Raw genomic sequence first — 24,608 nt, 5'->3', positions numbered from 1 at the left:
TGTCGGGTGCTTCAGGAAACATGAAGATGACCTGGACTCTGCAGTTGTGAGGACCAAGCGATGCTGAGGACGACCAGGACCCAGATACGAGCTTTCCCAAGAAGGATGTCTAGTGCTGAGGGGTTGGTGTCCGGCAGGAGCACCAACAAGCCTTGGCAAATACAACCCTTGCAGGAAGTCAAGAAGGTGCACGGTTGGGACCAGCAAGGCTCGGGAGATTCACCACAAGCAGGGAAGTCGGGCAGGCCTGAGCAATCATGGGAGCCCAAAAGAAACAAGTGTGACCCACAAGTGGACCCACAGGCCGGATGCAGAGGAGTCGCAAGAAGTCCTCAAGGTTGGGGCTGCTTGGAGTCCGAAGATCTTCTTGCAAAGACGACAACAAGCCTTTGCAGGCCACGGGAGCTGTGGAAAACACCCCCTTTGATGAAGAGCCCATGGAGTCCGGAGAAGCTAAAGATCTGTAGACCGGTCGACTTAGTTGAGATACTTGCAAATGCAGGGGAGGGACTCCTTCCCTCCAAGGGATATTACGTTGGTTGTCCTTGATGCTTCACAAACCTTAGAAGGTTCCAGTATGATGCACTGTCACAGACGATGCAGCAGACTGGAAGGGAGACAAAGTCAGGCCCAAACAAAGTCCAGCGAAGTCCAGAATGCCCTGACGGTAGCAGTGCAATGGTGTCTGATCTGAATCTTATCCCACAATGAATCTAAGGACCTACACCCTGGGTGCATGGGTACCATATACCAGGGACTTGTAAAGGTACCCCAGTATCCAATCTGGGATGTACCTAAGTACTGAACAAAACAATTTAGGGAGAATGTACAAAGACTGGGGTCCTGATTAGCAGATTCCCTGTCAGACTAGTCAAAAACAGTTTCACATCAAGTAAAAAGTGGGGGTAACCATAAGAAGCAGATCCTACTTTCCTTCAGGTACAATGATTGATTCTCCCCATGATGACAAAAAATCTGCTGGCAGCTGGCATTCAGTACTAGAGTCAACAAGGGCCCCCATAAAGTGATGTTGTCTTTGTTTAAATCTAAGGGATTGCATCTGGCCCTGGGGCTTTACAACTTTTACTTGCTTGAATTGCGTTGTGGTAAAAGGCACAATGGAGGCAGGTTGAGAAGGAATTATGGTGTCATTTTCGCTGGGTCTCTGCTCTGATGCTATTACTGTGATGGTCAAAGAATAAATACGAGCAAAGTGCTTGATCAATTCTTCCTCCAGTATTGCAAGCCCAATTCTAGAAACCTCATCTGTAACCAATGGTGAGGAAATAATTACATTCCAAAAAATCGATCATCATTGCTAATACTTGCCTACTGTAGGTACTCCCAGGCCATCTTCCTTAAATATAATTTCCTCCTCTTCACAGCTTGCTTATATTTGACTTTACAGTGGCAATCTTCTATACTGCTCCTAGAGGATTTATGTAATGCCTCTTTTAAGCGTTTATGGGCCTTAGTACATAAGGTATCAAACCACCCCTTGGCCTCCTCTTTTGCTTTCTCTCTCACTGCAAAAAGACTCTCCTTTATACCCTGTGTGATAGTCTGGAAGGTAGAAATAATGTAATTGGTAGGAGGGGTGTCATTTAGGCACAAGTCAAAGGCTTCCCAGTTCAAGGAACCCTTCAGGGGTAATATGTGTCCAACTCAAGGTGTAACCATTATGCCTTGCTAATTCAATCCCTTCCACTTGTGGGATAGTTTTATCATGTCCCTGTTTAAAAAATTATACAGATGATAGCTGCAAAGGGAAATGGTCACCTAATGAAATGAAATGTGTAAGAAAGTTAAAAGCAAGACCATTACAACAGTTGGACAATGAAATATGGTCAATAATGCTATTGTTGTCTCTCCTATTGACGGTTTTCTTGTGCATAACTTAAGGTGAGGAAATTTCATTTGCAAGTGTCAGATCAAATTTAAATATCAATTTGTTGATCTTGTCATCATATATACTATGTTTGAAATGGGACTGATCTTCATCCTCTATGCTTGCCATTCAACATATTTTATCCAACTGTGCATTACATTGACGCATACAAAATCACCACTCCCCCCCATAAAATCATGATGTTTTTTCTATTGTCTGCGGTAATATGCTCCAGTTCATTGTTCAATTTCTGCAAAGTATCAGTTATTTCTCTTGTGGTACCATTTTTGTAGAAATTGATTATTACTAGTCTAGCAGAGCCTGCTGTATCACATTCTATTAAATGGTAGTATAAATTATATGTCACCATGACAATGTTAGTAAATTGTAAGCTATTGGAGATGTAGGTCCATATTCCCCCCTTTGCCCTGCCATATCTCGATGGAATGGCCAGAGTGAAATATGTCCTATGCCCATTTATATGAGTGGGCTTCATGAGCCATGTCTCTTGTAGACAGATAATTTGGAAATCAACTGTGAAGTCTAGCCATTCTGGAATTTGTCTTTTGCTCCGTAAGCCTGCCACATTCCAAAACAAGCATCCGAGAAGTTCAGGGTTAACTTGTGTTGGATTGTGTATGTTAGTATCTGTCAGAGGCACCATCAAAAAGTTTAAATAAAATCAATAAAAGTACCTTGCTTCTAAGGGTCCCAGTGTCCATGTTGCTGGAATACACGGTCCGGTTAGCCTCCAGACTTTAGGCGACACAAAACAACTCCCAGCGCACTGATAGGTTAAATTTTACTGGCGGATGTTACAGCATGCTGTCGTTACACTCACCCCCTCTGTCCACTCAAATTCAAAGAAGCAAGTTTGGGTAGACCTATAATTGAAGCCTATTTTTTCAAACTCAAGGGGGGTGGCCCCTCCCAGCCTACTCCCCCGTGGAGATGGATTTAAGAGCCTCCCGGTGCAGAGCTGTTGTCACTAGTGGACCGGGGATTCTGGGAGACAGACTCCTCCCCTGGCCTGGTCCCAATCTCACAGTGCGGCAGTTATTTTCTGTCTCTATAAGACTACTTAACCCGTAAAACCTATGTTTTGACACAAAAATAAAGTATATAGGTCTCATAGTTTTTTAAATATCACATTAACACTGCAACACATCTGCCATTTTATAAAATGTCATCCATAAAAATTTGGGATGCATTAGCAATGTCTATCCAAGCTAAATTACTTCTGTAATGATACAAAAACACAAATCAAAAATGAATATCTTACGGAGGTATGTCAAGGGGGAAAGGCTTAAAATTGAGAGGGAAATACTAGCCTGTGTTTGGGTTGCGAATAAATTAAAGTGTACTTGGACACGATTCAGAATTCACCTTGATCATAAGCCGTTAACATAAATTTTTAATGGCTCAAATGTTGATTCTTGTAATCCCAAAACTCAAATTACAAGACTGTGGCTTAATTTAGAGTTTGGTGGCCAGGGTACTTCATCACAAAAAGTGGATGTCTCATCTACACAAGTGCATTCTAGTCTATGGCCCTAACATAGTTGATGGGTCATCTGTCGCCTTTTGTGACAGAGTCCCTTTTCATCAAATTCTACACAATGCCTTATGTTGGACTATCACTTTAAGGTGGATCATACAACTGAATCAAGGAGCACAAAAGCATTTGTTTGAACTATCATGGAGCTTTGAAGAGTTAGATGTAAGGAATGACAGAAGAAGGCATTATTGAAAGAGTATTGGAAAAAGGTGACTGGCTAGGGCCTTTTCACATCAAGACAATGAGTCAGAGGTTTGCCACAGAGTTAGTGTATCATAGATCAAAATGTCTGTACATCAAGGTTATAAGAAAGGATACAGTAAAAAGTTTCTTACCATTGTGCTTTCAATGGAATAGAGTCCCAGTGAAGTGTTTTCACACAACAGAGTCGAATTGGGCTTCCATATTCCCTAGCTCTAAGGGCACATAGCCACTTGCCTGAATAAACTGTGCTGCCAATTTCACTGATTCCTCTCTCTGTATTTACAAAATTGTCTTTGGATAGGGAGAGTCATATCCACAAGGCTTAATTGAGTTGTGCAATGTGAGTTTTTTTGCAACCTTTTTGTGCGATGGCTGGTTTTGTTACCCAGTCTTGCCCAGTTATGAGGCAAAGAGGTTGTTGTTTTTAACATCATCAAGGTAATTGGATGGGCAGAAAGGCCAACATGTTAGTAAGAAAATGTGAAAGAAGGACTGTGTGCAATAGAGTTGATCTGATGGAAGTCAGAGGGACATTGTTGTGGTAATCTCAGAATTACTTTCAAATACAACAGGGGTGTCACCATTCAAGGCCTTAGGAGGAAGAGAGGTGCATGATGTGTTCGGACCTTCTTGACTGTGTACAATGAAGGCCTTTGAATTTAAAACAGAGGATGATAATAAAGGTTAATGTTAGAGTGCTTGAAAGCCAAATAAAAACTACATCTAGATCTGATTGTGTTAAAATGTGCCATATTATGCAAAGTAAAAAGGGAGATATGATAAAGATTAAGTGACCTACCAAGGTGAAAAAGGAGAACTGAAATATGGAAAGGAAATATTTGTTGAGGACGTGCAAGGAAAATCAGGAAGCCAAAAAAAGGATAGCTGTGAAATTTACATGAAAGAGAGTCAGGTAGAAAGAGAAATGAAAGGGATGCTGGCTATGAAAAATTAGATCGTTATAGGCAAAGCAGACATAAGGTGTGATTTAGAGTTTGGGTGAGACAGTATACTCCATCACAATTAGAGAACTTTGGTCACCAAACCCTCAATCTGCACACTGTATTTTGAGTCGGACAGAACATCAATTTTCCACTACCCTAAACCTTAAAACTCTACACTACACAAACTCGACAAAACACTACAACTCTACCCTTATCCCTAAAACACTACACTACACAAACACTACAACAACACCCTAAACCCTAAAACACTACACTACCCTAAACCCTAAAACACTACACTACACAAACACTACTACACTACCCTAAACCCTAAAACACTACACCACTACACTAAACTAAACCGTAAAACACTACACTACACAAACTCTACAACACTACCCTAAACCATAAAACACTACACTTCCCTAAACCCTAATACACTACACTAAACAAACACTACATCACTAACACAACCCTAAAACACTAACACATCCCTAAAACACTACACTACAAAAAAACACCCTAAAACGTTAAAAAAAAGCACACAACACAAACATTACACTACTTTTTCACTACCCTAAACCCTACAAAAGTAACCCCCACCCCAAGCGCAAACCCCCTTACCTCTCTCCACTCCAGCGTCGCCGTCGCTGCTCCCGGTTCCTACTTCATCGTTCCTGCTTCGAGGGGCGGTGCATGTCGTTGTGAGCAAACAGCCTCAGGTTCCTCACAACGACTTGAATAGCCACCAGTACTCATTACATTGCATGCATTGCAAAAGCGCATGCGATTTAATGGTATGCATGGTTTTAATGGCTGTTCCCCCTTCAAATATGGTGGTCCTCTGTTCATTAGGGTGGCTGATGTAATATCGTCCACCATGCTGACATACAGGGGTAAAACTGTCATACTCCAAATCAGGCCCATAGTAGGTTGGTAGGTGTGGTCCTGCTTGAAAGTTTACGGTGTCTCAAGTAGTTAATAATTCTGTTAGATATTAGCTATCGGCTGTGTGATGTGTATGTTTGTGGTATTTTGAGGCTCCCTTTGATATTCTTGTGCTCTACAGACACAGTCAGCGTCTCTGTCTTCTCTATGTGTTTTACGGTTGTATCTCTGTGTTTGCATAAGTGTTTTTTTAGTGTTGCATTGCTAGTTAGGTATGTGTTGTTATATACCCTGGTCAGGCCCATGTAGCAAGCTGCACATTTCCTTACATTGTCCTTTTTTTGCACAATAACATTACTGCTGTAACCTTTTGCACGTATTCGTGTGCGTGACAATGTTGGATTAGTTTCTCTGAAACTACTTTTGTTTACACATCTGGCTTTGCATATTATCATGATGCCTCGAACACCAAGTACAAGGCCTCTATGCACGAGGTAAAAACGTTGTTCTGTCTTCATCGACGGGGCGACAGGGCTAGCTACATATCCATAACATTACTTATCTATAAGTGCATCGCAAGGATGCTTTTTATCATAAATGACAAACGTCTCAGAGGATTAGCAGAGGAGGCACTTCAGCTGACACCGAGGGTCCCTCCATGCTGAGACTTCACCACGCAGCTGTCTGACATCACTGTGAGGGGTGTCCATTTTGGTAACCAAGGTAGTTGCAAAAGTACAGGGGTGTTTCCTGCCTCCATCTGCTTAAACTTTACTTATTCATAAACATTCCCAGTACTACTCCTGGAAAGCTGTTCTAGAAGTAGGTTTGCTAGCTTACTCCTGTTAACATCATGTGATTTCTACGGCGCAATGCAATTTCAGCTGCACCCTAAATGAGAGAAAGTCACACAGTGGGCACAGGATTTCCTGTGCAAATAAACATTTTTTCTTTTTTCTATACAGGGAAAATATATTATAGGTGAGGAGCTGCATGTGCCCTGCTTCTGTCCATACTTAATTAGCGTCATCAGTGAAATCCAGATTCTCAAAAAGTATAGTCTAGTGGAATCCTGCCTAGAGTGGTTTTAGAAAGACTCCATATAGTAGTAGTGAATAGCGGAAGATAGAATTAACAAGGATAGTTTGGAATAAGCATCGAAGCATGCAAAACATCAATGATTGTATTTAAATAATAGTGTACACTATTACATATGTTAGTCCACAGACGTGACTTTTGATGTCCTGAAATTTTTTGTGACTCTTTCAATCTCTGATTCTGTTTTCTATACCTTTCCCTCTAATTAGTGTTGTCTATGTAATAGTTTGAATACCCAAGACTTGGACATGCTTGCATTTAACTAATGTGCAAATATTATATGTTTGTGCCCATTGTATGCATTCTATTTCCTCGAGAATTACATGCTGCAATAATAGGATCTACTTAGGTGACCCAGTGTACAGCAACATTGCTGATTATCGCAGGAATTCAATGATTGCTTCTAAGCAGCTAATACAATAGGTGCAAGTTATCTTTAACAGAGGGAATCTGCTTTTTACCCAGAAGAGAAACTTACATTAACTCTTTGGTACATTGAAACGTGTCAAGCTGAAGGTTTCCAGATATCAGCTCTGCACTGTCACATTCGACCTTTTTTGTGAACTCAGGTGCGAAAAAAACGTTTTCCGAGGTCCATCATGTCAGTTCGAAAGCACAGCAAATCCTGTAATTTCGTTGTACATTCCACCAATTTATAAGAGGAGATATTTCGTTTTTACACTGTCATGGATATGTCATCTTTTCTGTGTCTGTTTCAAGCGTGAGTCAACTCGAATGGTACCTTTCATAAGCCTACTGTGTCATGTAGTCTTTACCAGGGTGAAGCCGCTCAACTAAAGACCTCAATTATTCCTCTAAGCTAACTGCGCGGTTCTTTTGCAAACGTTTGTCTGACAAGAGGCACAGCCCTTATGTTCACTTTGATTCTACTTATTGAAGCACAAAACGTATTTTATTTTTCAGTTGAAGCCAAAATACTCTGCCTTAGTGGATTTTACATTTGCTCATGTCCAGATCAGTTCACTTTTCATTTGATTTTTGTGGTCAACCGTAAAATGTCACATTATATTTATTTCTTAGTGCAACCAGAAGCAATACGCTTTGATTATTTTCCATGTCTGCAGGGCCATTTTGCACGGTCGTTGTGCTGAAGTGTTCTGTTGTTAAACCTTAGAAAACCTGTGCTCAATGTTCAATATATACATGTCATCAAGGCTTTGTGCCGAAACGTTATGGCGACAGCTGAATAAAGAATAACAGCATCCGAAATCTCTGATCCGTGTCTGTGTCTGCAAGGCGTGGTCATGGAGAGAATGATTGCGTGAAGGAGACGGTGGTTGTTTCATATATATATATATATATATATATATATATATATATATATATATATATATATATATATATATATATATATATATATATATATATATATATATATATATATATATATATATATATATATATATATATATATATATATATATATATATATATATATCTCCATACTAATATAATAAAGAGAGAGCCCCAACCTTTGAGGCGGGTAATCTCAGGAACTACAGCACCAATCACAACACCCAATACAGCGTTGGAAAGGGCAGCTGCAGCAGAAGGACATAGGCTATGCAAACGCCCACCATATATATTTAAAAGGTAAAAGAACCGTGCCAGCAAAGTAGTCCCTTGTGGGCGTGTCTGTGTTGTGGGCGTGTGCTGTGGGCGTGACAAACGCTGGGGGTGTGTGGTACGTTCCGCCCTTCATATCATGTGCTAATCCCACCCTGCTCCCTTTAAATACCCCTGCACCCCATAATCATAACCCACCCTTACTCCTTAAAATACCCCAACACCCTTAAACACTAACCCATCTTAACCCTATAAATATACCCTGTACCCCAAAACCCAAACCTATCCCTAAACCCTAAAAATACCCCTGTACCCCAAAACCCAAACCTAGCCCTGAACCCTATAAATACCCCTGTACCTCAAAACCCAAACCTACCCCTGAACCCTAAAAATACCCCTGTACCCCAAAACCCAAACCTAGCCCTGAACCCTAAAAATACCACTGTACCCCAAAACCCAAACCTACCCCTGAACCCTAAAATACCCCTGTACCTCAAACCATAAACCTACCCCTGAACCCTAAATACACCCCTGTACCCCAAAACCCAAACCTAGCCCTGAACCCTAAAAATACCACTGTACCCCAAAACCCAAACCTACCCCATAACCCTAAAATACCCCTGTTCCCCAAAACCCAAACCTAGCCCTGAACCCGAAAAAATACCCCTGTACCCCAACACCCAAACCTAGCCCTCAACCCTAAAAATATACCTGTACCCCAAAACCCAAACCTAGCCCTGAACCCTTAAAATACCCATGTACCCCAAATCCCAAACCTACCCCTGCACCCTAGAAATACCCCTATACCCCAAAACCCAAACCTAGCCCTGAACCCTAGAAATACCCCTGTACCCCAAAACCCATACCTATCCCAAAACCCTAAAACTACCCCTGTACCCCATAACCCAAAACTATATCTGAACCCTCAAAATACCCAAACACCCCAAAACATACACCTCAGTACCCCAAAACATATACCCCTATCCCCATACTTACCTTATCCAAACATTACAAAAAAAACATGCTTTTACCATTCATGCATTTACAACGAATTTCGTTGTAAATGTATGCGTGGTAAAAGCATATAAAATGTAATGCGATGCGTTATAATGGCATTGCGGAGTCATGGTACTTTCGTAATGAAAGTATGCGGAGTGATGGTATGCGGAAAGAAAGTTGCGGAATAATGGGTGTTTACCCTCCCCCGGTAAGTACATTGGTGGCACGGCCGCCCACATCTCCAGCAACATACTCATATTTTTTCACCACCCATTTGAAAAATGCACAGGTCTCTCTCATTGATGGCCAGCACGACATACACTTTTAGACACACCTTCCGCCACAAGTTCTAGAATTGCGAACCTTAGAGCTGGGGAGCTACGTTCGAATCTCGGCATCAGCTCAACATCCTGTGATTCCAGGCAAATCGCTTTGTCTCCCCGTGCCTAACACAAATGAATGTGTTCTTCTGTAATGTAAATTGTGCTCATGCCATGTTGTCGAGTTCGCGCTATATAATATTGCAAGGAAAAATAAAGTAGGGAAACCCGAGTTCACACACTACTGAACGCACACTCTTAAGTGCATCAGCAGTGCACTGAGAATCGGAGCGTTTCACAGGCCTGTCACAGATAAGAAATGCTATCAAAACGAAATCCTACAAAACAATATACTACTGGCCGGCAGCAATTCATACCCGGACAATGTCAGGACAGGCTGGTAGTATATATAATTTAAAACTATCGTAAACCTACCTGTGGCAAACAAACTATAAATTGAGAGCGGGCATACCCATTGGAGGGTTTTAAAAATACGGGACATTAAAACGTGTGAACCACAAGTTCCAGAATGCAAAAGGAATTGTTTCCATACTGGGCGGAGCCTTCAGAGAAGGTAATTTAAAACTATCGTGAACTCACCTGTGGCAAACTAACTATGGATTGGTAGCAGGCACACCCCGGAAGAAGTTTCCTGGAGAAACGAAACATGTTGGTGTAAATGTCGTGCTTCTCTCGCTCTGCATAAATAAAACTAATGGAAAGGTCAAGTTCGTGTGCGGCCCGTTTATCTCCTGATGGGGATGTGTTTGAAATAGATATCGGCTTGGTTCTGCCGAGGAGCAACGCACAGCCACCCTGCAGCGCCATGCATCCCCGCAGAGAACCACGCTATGGATAACCGACAAACGGATCAAGGGGAATGTCGGTGCTCCCGGGGACTGGACTCCGGTATGTGGCCCTTTTTCAGCCCTGAAAGTTGGTTGTTATGGAGGGAACTTGTACCGATACCCACTGGAGGGTTTTAAAATATGGAACATTAAACGTGTGAACCACAGGTTTTAGAAGGTAAAAGGAATTGTTTCCATACTGGGCGGAGCCTTCAGAGGAAGGTAATTTAAAACTATCGTAAACCTACCTGTGGCAAACAAACTATAAATTGAGAGCGGGCATACCCATTGGAGGGTTTTAAAAATACGGGACATTAAAACGTGTGAACCACAGGTTCCAGAATGCAAAAGGAATTGTTTCCATACTGGGCGGAGCCTTCAGAGAAGGTAATTTAAAACTATTGTGAACTCACCTGTGGCAAACTAACTATGGATTGGTAGCAGACACACCCCAGAAGAAGTTTCCTGGAGAAACGAAACATGTTGGTGTAAATGTCGTGCTTCTCTCGCTCTGCATAAATAAAACTAATGGAAAGGTCAAGTTCGTGTGCGGCCCGTTTATCTCCTGATGGGGATGTGTATGAAATATATATATATATATATATATATATATATATATATATATATATATATATATTAATTACCTACTGGCGGTCGCCAGTAGGTATATATAGTTAGGATTTTTTTTCATAGGGATTTCTGAAAATTCTATGTTGAATAACTTTGGCGTTGATGGACGGAATTGGCTGAAATTTTCAGGAAAATGGCACATCCTGAAAGTTTGGGGGGTTTCGTCAAGCGGGGGCCGAGAAAAAAGGGGGGTACCAAAACTTGTTTTTAACATTGAGTTTTCCATAGGGCGGTTGGACTCACTTTTAGCTCGAACGGCTGAATGGATTTCCACAAAACTTGGCAAAATTGTAGGGACTGGTAGCCCGATGTGCCTTTGCTATGTCTCAAGATATATGCTCCAGTGGTTTTTACGAAAATTAACTTTGAAAAATATATATTGGGCTACATTGGGCTATATATATGTTAGAGCCCAAATGTAGCCCAATGTAGCCCAATGTAGCCCAAAGATGGCCACCAGAGACAAAAAAAACCAAATGTAGCCCAAATATCAGCCAGATGTAGCCCAACTATAGCCCAGTGACAGAATGTCCCAGAGTGTTCTAAAGAACAACTAGAGCGCTAACAGTCTTACTTATGACAAAAGTATGGCACACCTGAAGTCATCTTGATTGGAATACAGTGTTAACACTTAAAACATTTAATTTGCAAAGGAACAAAATGAGGGGGTTCATTTTGCCATAGAAATTATGATTAGTGCTGAAGAAAGAAAAATTAGGGCACATTTTGAGTGACTTCTCAAATCCTCTTATATTTCATTAAAAAAATTCTGATATGCAGTCTCCCAAGATGGCCACCAGAGACAAAAGAGCCCAAATGTAGCCCAAATATCAGCCAGATGTAGCCCAACTATAGCCCAATGACAGAATGTCCCAGAGTGTTCTAAAGAACAACTAGAACGCTAACAGTCTTACTTATGACAAAAGTATGGCACACCTGAAGTCATCTTGATTGGAATAAAGTGGTAACACTTAATACATTTAATTTGAAAAGGAACAAAATGAGGGGTTTCATTTTGCCATAGAAATGGTATCTATATATATATATATATTCACTGAAAGAACCATAGGTTATAGACCATATATAGTTAGGAATTAGCCTTTACAAAACCTTGAAAATTCACTGAAAAAACCATAGGTTATAGACCATATATAGTTAGGAATTCGCATTTACAAAACCTTATTTTACTCACACAAAACCATTGAAATTCCATATATAGTTAGTTGCACTAACTATATATCGCGCACCCGCAATCCACTGCTGATGATGTCACATATTACATCATTCATGACATGGTCAGTGACATCACTGATGACATCACTGATGACATCTCAAATGACATCACTGATGACATCTCAAATGACATCACTGATGACATCACTGATGACATCTCATTTGACATTATTGATCACATCACTGATGATATCATTCATGTGATAATACGATGAACCTCTTCAGACTCTAATATAACCTTAGATACAATCAGTGTAAACAGACACTCACAGACTGTCACTCATCCATGGAGTTACTCACACACCTAGTCAGTCATGCAAAGAATCAATCACACCTCCATTTCCTCAATTATACAGTTATACAAACTTTACTTATTCAAACATATACTAACACATATTTACTCTCTTATACAATCCCTGATACAAGTTCACAATGATCCATACAGCCACTCATACATTCACTGGCTCTTATGCACAGTTATTTATATATGTCAACTCTCACATGTACTGTGTTTTACATATGTACTTACTTTGGCATGTAGCACTGAGATATCCATTCACTCACCAATACACTCATGCACACAGTCAACCGCCCATACAGCTGTTTCCACATGCACTTTTGAAACCATACATCTAGTGAATCAACTGCTCACACATCTATGCACAGAGTCATACACCTCCCAGCCACCCACACACACACTCAGTCTCCCATACAAATACTTGGGCAACCAATCAATAACCCAAATAGTTACTCATATAGCTACTTATCAACACATGCAACAGTTTACAGAACAACAGACATAATGATGCACAAATTAAGACAGTTTAGTCACTAACCCATGCACTCAGTGAGATACATTTAATCACTCACTCATACAGTCAGTCATGCACCCACTAAATCCTTCATCCAGACACTTATACATCCACTCATTCTTCAATATGTAAGACAAATTTTAAATTTACAGAAACATACAGTCACTGGATGTTGTCATCAGTGATGTCATCAGTGATGTCATTTGAGATGTCATCAGTGATGTCATCAGTGATGTCACTGACCATGTCATGAATGATGTAATATGTGACATCATCAGCAGTGGATTGCGGGTGCGCGATATATAGTTAGTGCAACTAACTATATATGGAATTTCAATGGTTTTGTGTGAGTAAAATAAGGTTTTGTAAATGCGAATTCCTAACTATATATGGTCTATAACCTATGGTTTTTTCAGTGAATTTTCAAGGTTTTGTAAATGCTAATTCCTAACTATATATGGTCTATAACCTATGGTTTTTTCAGTGAATTTTCAAGGTTTTGTAAATGCTAATTCCTAACTATATATGGTCTATAGCCTATGGTTTTTTCAGTGAATATATATATATACATACATATATAAACATATATCATCTGTATATCTATAAAAATACAAACATAAATGCATGCATACATATACTTATATGCATACAGATGCATGTTATTTACATGAAAGTTGAAAAAACACTAATAAAAGCAAAGCTAAAAAGCCACCTCATTACAAACAGAATGGCTTTAACTTAAACGAGGGCGAGATCTATTGCATTTTCAATGCTTGTTTACTTTGGTTCCATCAAGAAGGCATTCAGATGTGTCACACATTTGACATAAATTCTGAATGTTAGCACTCTAGTTGCACATTAGATCACTGTAGTAAAGCTACTGCTCACCAGGGACGTCTGCTGCTGGTATTCAAAGTGCATGTTTCAGTCTGCATGTCAGAATTTTTTTTATGAAATAGAAGAGGATTTGAGAAGTCACTCAAAATGATCCCTAATTTTTCTTTCTGAAGCACTAATCATACTTTCTATGGCAAAATTAACCCCCTCATGTTGTTCCTTTTTAAATTGAGTGTTTTCAGACTTACCACTTCATTCCAATCAAGATGGCTTCTGGTGTGCCATACTTTTGTCATAAGTAAGACTGTTAGCGCTCTAGTTGTTCTTTAGAACACTCTGGGACATTCTGTCATTGGGCTATACTTGGGGTACATCTGGGTGATATTTGGGCTACATTTAGGCTCTTTTGTCTCTGGTGGCCATCTTGGGAGACTGTATGTCAGAATTTTTTAATGAAATTGAAGAGGGTTTGAGAAGTCACTCAAAATGTGCCCTAATTTCTCTTTCTGCAGCACTAATCATAATTCATATGGCAAAGTATACCCCCTCATTTTGTTCCTTTTTAAATTAAATGTTTTAAGAGTTACCACTTTATTCCAATCAAGATGGCTTCAGGTGTGCCATACCTTTGTAATAAGTAGGACTGTTAGCGCTCTAGTTGTTCTTTAGAACACTCTGGGACATTCTGTCATTGGGCTATACTTGGGCTACATCTGGGTGATATTTGGGCTACATTTGGGCTCTTTTGTCTCTGGTGGCCATTTTGGGAGACTGCATGTCAGAATTTTTTAATGAAATAGAAGAGGATTTGAAAAGTCACTCAAAATGTGCCCTAATTTTTCTTTCTGCAGCACTAATAATACCTTCTATTGCATAATATACCCCCTCATTTTGTTCCTTTTTAAATTAAATGTCTTAAGAGTTACCACTTTATTCCCATCACGATGGCTCCAGGTGTGCTATACCTTTGTAATAAGTAGGACTGTTAGCGCTCTAGTTGTTCTTTAGAACACTCTGGGACATTCTGTCATTGGGCTATACTTGGGCTACATCTGGGTGATATTTGGGCTACATTTGGGCTCTTTTGTCTCTGGTGGCCATTTTGGGAGACTGCATGTCAGAATGTTTTAATGAAATAGAAAAGGATTTGAGAAGTCACTCAAAATGTGCCCTAATTTTTCATTCTGTAGCACTAATCATACTTTCTATGGCAAAATATACCCCCTCATGTTGTTTCTTTTTAAATTAAATGTTTTAAGAGTTACCACTTTATTCCAATCAAGATGGCTTCAGGTGTGCCATACCTTTGTAATAAGTAGGACTGTTAGCGCTCTAGTTGTTCTTTAGAACACTCTAGGAGGCTGCAGTAGAACACAAAGGAATCAACTGACAGTCTCTGTCCTTGTTGGATGTACATGTTTTACTGAGAATGTCAGACTTCATTTTCACATGACTGAGAAAGATAATGTGAATTTACAGAAAATATGCTTTCAGTTTAGCTTATAGATCCCCTTCCAAACCACTGTGGGAAAATCATGAGATATTAGTTTTCTTTCAAACAATATTCATGATATCACAGCAGAAGGTTTTTTCACATGGTAAAATCACCTTAGAACCCACCACAATTCCTAAAACGACTATGGTACCATCAACAAATGATTTATAATGTAACTAAAGTCCTAAAACCCTCTATTAACTACAATGCTTTTTAATGAGGTGCTATCATGTATATTGGTCCCAAGATGGCTGCCAACACTTCTTGGATGAAGTGCTGACAGCCGATCAGATCAGATGTGTGGTTAGGCTCCGCCCAGATATATATCTTTTTTTGAACCTAAATTACTCAAAATCCACTGGAGCACATATATTGAGACCTAGCAAAGGCACATCGGGCTAACAGTCCCTACAATTTTGCCAAGTTTCGTGCAAATCCATTCAGCCGTTCGAGCTAAAAGTGAGGCCAACCGCCCTATGGAAATTAACATGGGAAAAACGTGTTTTGGGACCCCCCTTTTTTCTCGGCCCCCCCTTGATGAAACCCCCCCAAATTGTCAGGGGCTGCTCAGAAACAAAATGTTCCATTTTCCTGAAAATTTCAGCCAATTCCGTCAACAAACGCCAAAGTTATTAAACATAGAATTTTCAAAAATCCCATAGAGAAAAAATCCTAACTATATATACCTACTGGCGACCGCCAGTAGGTTATATATATATATATATATATATATATATATATATATATATATATATATATATATATATGTAAATATATATATATATATATATATATTACCTACTGGCGGTCGTGATTGGGCCCATTGAGAAGAGGAGGAGACAGGGAGGGAGCCCTTAGGAGGTTGGAGACCAGATATATACTAGAAATGGATAGCAGAGCCCCGGGGGGTTGAACTCCACTGAAAACTTTTATACCTGTCTCTGATATTCCAACATGATGAGATTATTCTCTGCTCTGGATCTCCCACACTCATTTCAGTCAGTCACTGAGTTTATCTATGTTGGTGCCTAACCAGACATGGCAATATGATACTTCCAGCTCTCCTATTGTCTGGGGCATGTCTAGAGATGCTTATGGCCCATTAGAGTACTGTAGCCTAGGCTTAGGCGACAATGACTGTTCAACAAATGCCAAGTAGTACTCATAAGGAAAAAATGGACGAAAAAATGAATCTAAGGCAAAAATATAAAAAAAACTATATAAAGGTTAGAAAAAAACAAAAAATTGTTTCACACTATTCACTTTCACGATAAAAGCCAAAATAATCTTTGTCTAACTAATAATGGATGCATGCCAGAATGGAGGTAAATGGGAAGGGAGGCTGCGACATTCCTGGACCTTTTAGGAAAAGGATGTCTCCTCTCTTCTTCATTTTCTCCAAGGACACAGACTACTTGTAAGCTCGTGCAAAGAAATTATGAGACAGGATGCTGCGATCTCTAGGACGGTTTAGTATATTAATGTACTTTAGTATACGGATTACCGGAGATCTCATCTTGTGTATATAGTGTATATTTAATGTATATATATCAACTATTAATGCTTGTATATATATTTATTACACATTTGTATTTTAACATTGTGTTTTATATGATGGTTATTTATTGAAATCCCTAATATTTATAGGACACTATTTGCACTTTCCTGGCTCTTTGCACATTGCCCATTTTTGCACTAGTTTCTTAAATCATTTACTGGGATTATCCCGAGATTGGAGCCTTGTAATGTAAACTGAAGATAGCATGTTTATATCTGCACGTTATTTACAATTTGTACATTGCAGAACAAGTATTTTTTGTTTAAGGGATTATCCCGTAATGTTAGTAGCTACAAACGCTACAATGTTGTCTGTGTCTATTAATGAGATCATTTTGCATGTGACCATATTCCACCAATGGTTGGACATTCTGATCAGCATTTGCACTTTAAATACTGCCCCCTCCCTTGCATGCGTCATGTGACCAAGGCCTCTGTGAAGGCCGAAACGTTATGCTGAGGTGTGCCGCTTTTCGAATTGAATAAAAACACTGCTCACCTGCACTTTGGGTCTCCTCTCTTCATCTGCGCCGAAGGTATCCAGGACTGGGCTCCGGGCGAGAGATATCAGAGACTAATATGATGTAATATGTGACATGATCAGCAGTGGATTGCGGGTGCGCGATATATAGTTAGTGCAACTAACTATATATGCAAATTTCAATGGTTTTGTGTGAGTAAAATAAGGTTTTGTAAATGCTAATTCCTAACTATATATGGTCTATAACCTATGGTTTTTTCAGTGAATTTTCAAGGTTTTGTAAATGCTCATTCCTAACTATATATGGTCTATAACCTATGGTTTTTTCAGTGAATATATATATATATATATATATATATATATATATATATATATATATATATATTATCTATTGGCGGTCACCAGTAGGTATATATAGTTAGGACCTAGTTACCATAGGAAATTCCGAACATTCTATTGGGAATAACTTTGGCGCCGATTGAGGGATCTGCCTGTAATTTTCCCTAAATTTGCCTCGCTGCGCTCCGCTCCTTCCCTGAAAGTTTCAGGGGGATTCGTCAAGCGGGGGTCGAGAAAAAAGGGGGGGTCCGAAAACGTGTTTTCCCCATGTTAATTTCCATAGGGACATTCTGACAAGGCTACAGCTCGAACGGCTGAACGGAATTATACCATATTTGGCAAAATGGTAGGGACTGGTATGCATCAGTGCCTTTTGCATGTTTGGTGTAAATACCTCCAGTAGTTCTTGAGAAAATTGAATTTGAAATTTTTCAAATGCCATTTTCTTTGGGACCTTTAGACACGGCTACAGCCCAAACGGCTGAACGGAATTACACCAAACTTGGCAAAATGGTAGGGACAGGTATGCAGTAGTGCCTTTTCTATATTTGGTGTAAATTCCTCCAGTAGTTGTAGAGAAAATTGAATTTGATCAAATTATATATCTATATGCGCTCACCGTACGCGTACGTGCGCGTACCCTTACATGCGTGAGCGAGTTTCTGATTGGCTGGCAGGCGACTGTCAACATTCCAAACTGTCCAAACCAGGAAGTGTTGGCCACCATCTTGTTTTTCAGGAGAACTGAGGCACAAGAGAGCCCAAAACAAGAGTGGAAAACACGAAAAGGGGGCAAGGTAGAGACCCCCCAACCCTCTAGCCCTTCTCAGGGGGTCCAAAAAGGACCCCCAAGGGCAATAATAAAAGAAAAATCGCTGGGTACGCGCACCGTACGCGTAGGGTACGCATACCGTGCGCGTACACTGCGATTTAAAAAAAAATTATATATTTTTTGCACTTGGTGGTCCTTCTGGGACCCCCTGAGAAGGGCTAGGGGGTCAGGGGGTCTCAACCCTGCCCCCTTTTCGTGTTTTCCACTCTTGTTTTGTGCACTCTTGTGCCTCACTTCTCTTGAGAAACAAGATGGCTAATCAGGTGGTCCCAGAAGGATAATAACATATGTAAACGTTATCCGCTAATAGAATTAGCATTTACAAGACCTTTGAAATGTATTGAAAAAAAATATAGGTTTCACCCCTGATATAGTTAGGAATTAGCATTTAAAAAACCTTGCAAATTCACTGAAAAAATCATAGGTTTCAAGCCTTATATAGTTAGGGATTAGCATTTAAAAAACCTATCAAATTCACTTAAAAAACCATAGGTTTCAGGACTTATATAGTTAGGAATTAGCATTTAAAAAACCTTGCAAATTCACTTAAAAAACCATAGGTTTCAGGCCTTATATAGTTAGGAATTAGCATTTTAAAAACCTTGCAAATTCACTTAAAAAAACATAGGTTTCAGGCCTTATATAGTTAGGAATTAGCATTTAAAAAACCATTGAAATTGCTCCAATATAGTTAGTTGTACTAACTATATTTCGCGCACCCGCAATCCACTGCTGATGATGTCACATATTACATCATTCATGACATGGCCAGTGACATCACTGATGACATCTCAAATGACATCACTGATGACATCACTGATGACATCTCATTTGACATCACTGATCACATCACTGATGATATCATTCATGTGATAATATGATGCACCTCCTCACACTCTAATATAACCTTTGATACACCCAGTGTTAAATACAGACTACCATTCTTGAAACCATTGACACACCAATACCAGTTACTACATACACACTCACTGATTCCTAGGTCTACACACACATTCACTCATTCACCCTTAGAATCACTCATACATACAGTCACTCATCAATACAACACTATCATATGCACTCATACACCTATACAGACACTCACACACTGCCACTCATCCATGGAGTTACTCACACACCTAGTCAGTCATGCAAAGAATCAATCACACTTCCATGTCCTCAACTATACAGTTATACACACAACACCTTACTTATTCAAACATATTCTAACACATACTTACTCAATTATACAATCACTGAAACAAGTACACAATGATCCATACAGCCACTCGCACATTCACTGGCTCTCATGTATAGTTATTTATATATGCCAACTCTCACATGCACTGTGTTTTACATATGTACTTACTTGGACATGTAGCACTGAGATATCCATTCACTCACCAACACACCCATGCACACAGTCAACCGCCCATATAGCTGTTTCCACATGCACTCTTGAACTCATACACCTAGTGAATCAACTGCTCACACATCTATGCACAGAGTCATACACCTCCCAGCCACCCACACACACACTCAGTCTCCCATTCAAATACTTGGACAACCAATCAATAACCCATACAGCCACTCATATAGCTACTGATCAACACATGCAGCAGCTTACACAACAACAGACATACTGATGCACACATTCAGACAGTTTAGTCACAAACCCATGCATTTAGTAAGACACATTTAATCACTCACTCATACAGTCAGTCACGCACCTACTAAATCCTTCATCCAGACACTTATACATCCACTCATTCTTCAATATGTAAAACATATTTAAACTTTACAGAAACACAGTCACTGGATGATGTCATCAGTGATGTCATCAGTGATGTCAAATGAGATGTCATCAGTGATGTCATCAGTGATATCATTTGAGATGTCATCAGTGATGTCATCAGTGATGTCACTGACCATGTCATGAATGATGTAATATGTGACATCATCAGCAGTGGATTGCGGGTGCGCGAAATATAGTTAGTACAACTAACTATATAGGAGCAATTTCAATGGTTTTTTAAATGCTAATTCCTAACTATATAAGGCCTGAAACCTATGGTTTTTTTAAGTGAATATATATATATATATATGGCATACAACGTCTTAAAAGCTGCTAAGCAAAAGACGAGATGAACCCTTAGCTGGTGCATAAATTATTTATTCAAGCCCAAACACCAAATCGACCATGACCCCTTTCAGCCCGCGAAGGGCCTTGATCACATGACAAACGCTGAAAAGGTAAGGTGACCCTTTTAAAGTGCTAGCGTGCTAGTAAAAATGCATAAGCATGGAAGACAGACTAACGTCTTCCTCTCTGTATTATAAAATATACATTTGAATTCAATGCAATGAAAGGGACAATAACTGTAAAATACAATTATAAAACAGCAGTTGACATGCATGATTAAAAGAACATTGCAATCAATAAAAACATGTAAAAACTAGTTCATGAATAAATTCAGTTTCTAGTTAAAATCAATATATACATGTCTAATCATTTCACTACTGTGTTATTATCCATCATGCAAACAGCTCAACATGGACATAGGTGGAGAACATGGCCCAGCTTATAAATCAAGTTGAACCCTTTCTCATGTCTCCTCCACCTTTATTCATTTCTGTCCAATTCGCCTATATAAATCATTGCATTTTTCAAAAAGAATAAAGCCCATGTGGGCTATATCTAATGTGCAAATAGCAATCTAGTGCAATGTATATGTGTAAACTTTGCAAATAAATACTAGCATGCTAATATCAAAACCAAGTGTAAAATTACTTATAAAATAGTGTCACATCTAATACCAAAAATGCATAAAAAAGTTTAAAAACCATTCAATTGGTTGGAAGAGCAGCAAAAAATACAGATATGTCAGCAATAAATTCTACAAATTTCAGGAATATTTACAAGCAGGTAAAAAAGTCTTCACTAGAGTTCATACCATTGGGGATCTTACAATCGAACAGTATTATATGGCGTGTCTCCAATTTACGTAGGAGTGCCTCTCGGTCACCCCCTCTTCTAAGCGGAGGAACTGTATCGATGAAAAAATATTTCAACCCCTATGGATTCTTGTTATGAACTTCCTCGAAATGTCTTGCAACCCGGTACGCGGTGTCGCCGTTGGTAATGGCTCGGAGGTGCTGGAGTATCCTCTTATGTGCTGGTAGTTTGGTGCTGCCCACATAACATAGGCCACACGGACACTCCAGCATATACACCGCACACTCGGTTTTGCAAGTCAATTTGGATCGGATACGAACTGGTTTATCACTGAAGGGAATCAAGTACTCGCTTTTGTTAATACCATTTTTGCATGCCTGGCACACCGAGCACTTGAGAAACCCTTTGCTGCCAGATAGCCAGTTTCCTGCTACTCTGACTTCAGGACTACTCGAAACCAGACTATCACGCATAGATCTAGCCTTTCTAAATGTGGTACTAGGAGGGGTGCGCAATTTAGGCCCCAGGACATTGTCACTGGAAACTTATATATATATATATGTATATGTTATTTTGAAATGATTGTCATAATTTACTTCTCACAGCAAACAAGTGATGGATGGAATGCTGACATTGCAAACATTCTCCTCCAGTCAAAAGATCTGGGTTAAATCCATTGTTCACCACCCCAGTTCAGACCCAGCCATATGAAAATCAGTCTTGACCCTGTGCCCCATGAGAACAGCCCAGACTAAACTGCCAGTCCAGGTCCTCCCTGGACCGGAAACAAGCATCCTGGGACCGGTTTCAGGGTATGTCACCCTTCTTGAGCCAGGCTAGCTTGAATCCAGTGGCACACTGAGCAAGGGACCCACGTCTGGGCATTTCCCCTCCCACTTAGGGTGAAAAGTGATACAGCAAACAAATGATGGATGGAATGCTGACAATGTAAACAGTCTCCCCCAGTCAAAAGACCTGTGTTAAATCCATTGTCCTTTTACCCGCTACACCAACCCAGTTTAAACCCAGCCATATGCAAATCAGTCCTGACCCTGTGCCCCCATACCGATCTGCCAGGCCAGGTCATTCCTGGACCAGAAACAAGCATCCTGGGACCGGTTTCAGGGTACGTCACTCTTCTTCAGCCAGGCTAGCTTGAATCAAGTGGCACAGTGAGCAGGGGAACCACGTCTGGGCATACCCATGCCACCAAGGGCAAAAAGTGTTACAGCAAACACAGGGTCAAGACTGATTTGCATATGGCTGGGTCCAAACTGGGGTGGTGTAGTGGGCAAAAAAAAGATGGATTTAACCCAGATCTTTTGACTGGGGGAGAATGTTTGCATTGTCAGCATTCTGCCCATCATTTGTTTGCTGCAACACTTTTCACCCTAAGTGGGATGGCTATGCCCAGACGTGGGTCCCTTGCTCATTGTGCTACTGGATTCAGGCTAGCCTGGCCGATGACGGGTGACATACCCTGAAACCGGTTCCAGGATGCTTGTTTCCGGTCCAGGGAGGACCTGGCCTGGCAGTTCAGTCTAGACTGTTCCCATGGGGCACAGGGTCAAGACTGCTTTGCATATGGCTAGGTCCAAACTGGGGTGGCGTAGTGGGCAAAAGGGCGATGGATTTAACCCAGATCTTTTGACTGGGGGACAATATTTGCATTGTCAGCATTGCGCCCACCATTTGTTTGCTGTAATAGTTTACTTCTCATCATTTGTCTTCCCACCTGCCCTCTTCGTGATAAATAGCAATAAAGTGAAGCAAGAACGTTCTGTTGGTTTACAATGCCTCTCTGTTAACATCAGCAATGGTTGCATTAACCAATGAGTCCTATGTACAAATGGCTGATTATGTAGTGTGCCCTACAGAGACACTTCTTTGATGTTAACTAAGGAGCATAAATCCCTCCTCTTCACCATCAGAAGGTGGGCAGAGAGGGCAATTTAATTAAGGCCTCATCCTTTGAAGAGGCTGTCATTATATGTGGCATGTTTCACAGCGTTGGTCACTGTAATGTTTGACTGTGGTATGAAACTGGTCATGCCCACACTAACAAGCCACACATGCAGCTAACTAGGAGTAGACAGCGATTCCATATAGGCTTTGAGATGTACAGAGCCACCAGCCAAGCATCTCCCGCCTCTCTAACAGCGTCAATAGGGCAGTGGTAGGGAGGCAGTGACGGCTAGGTCCCATAATTCTCCACAGCTCCGCCTATATTTTATCCTGCCTGGAAGAGCAGCACTGTGGGGGTTGAGGAGCACAGCCTTTTTGGCCTGGATCTCCTGCCCAGCTGCAAGTGTCTGTCACTACTACTGTGTTTTTAACCTGAGGTACACATTTTTAATTTAAAAAAAAATGTACTTTGGATTTTTCACCTTAGCACATTATATGATATCACTGTAATGAGTGACTTTTATTAAAATTAGTGAACCACACACCTTTCACCCTTGCAATTTTTTTTGACTTGAGAATGTTTCCCCCTTACAATAGGCAGTCTCTGGATTACTCTAAGTTTAGACATGCGCTAAAGCCTTGCCTATTTCGGCAAGTGTATCAGCTGCTGAAACATCTCTTTTGAAGTCTTTTGACCCTGCTACCTCTTTTGTACCTCAGTGTCAATAAAACTTGTTGTGTACGTATGCTAAACAAGTTTTCTATACTATAACATCCTAAGAGGCTTGTCTGCTGTCTTGATCCCCCCTTATCAGCCTTCATTGTTATAGATAGTGTGACATTATGCTCTTTTACTGGCTTCTCTAATGAGTAGCTTGAGAACTACTGATAATCCTCTCTAGCTACATGTAAGTAGCTCTCCAGTGTGTAGCCGGACTACTAAATAGAAGCTTTTGCTTGGTTGAAAGAATGTATGAATCCCACAATTAAAATATTTGATGGTTCTATCATGCGTCATTGTGGAGAGTTATTACAAATATGATCACATATGATCACATTGGTGTCTGGGGCATTGAAGCCATGGCTGTTATGTAAAAATCATAGTTAGACATTCCAAAATCAAATCCAAAATCATGCCCACTAATGTAACCTCTATGACAAGATCACTGTCCCCACACTAATAATATCATAAGCTCA

Source organism: Lissotriton vulgaris, chromosome 8, assembly GCF_964263255.1.
Source record: "Lissotriton vulgaris chromosome 8, aLisVul1.2, whole genome shotgun sequence".
Classification (NCBI taxonomy): Eukaryota; Metazoa; Chordata; class Amphibia; order Caudata; family Salamandridae; genus Lissotriton; species Lissotriton vulgaris.
Note: the sequence above shows the minus strand (reverse complement) of the source record.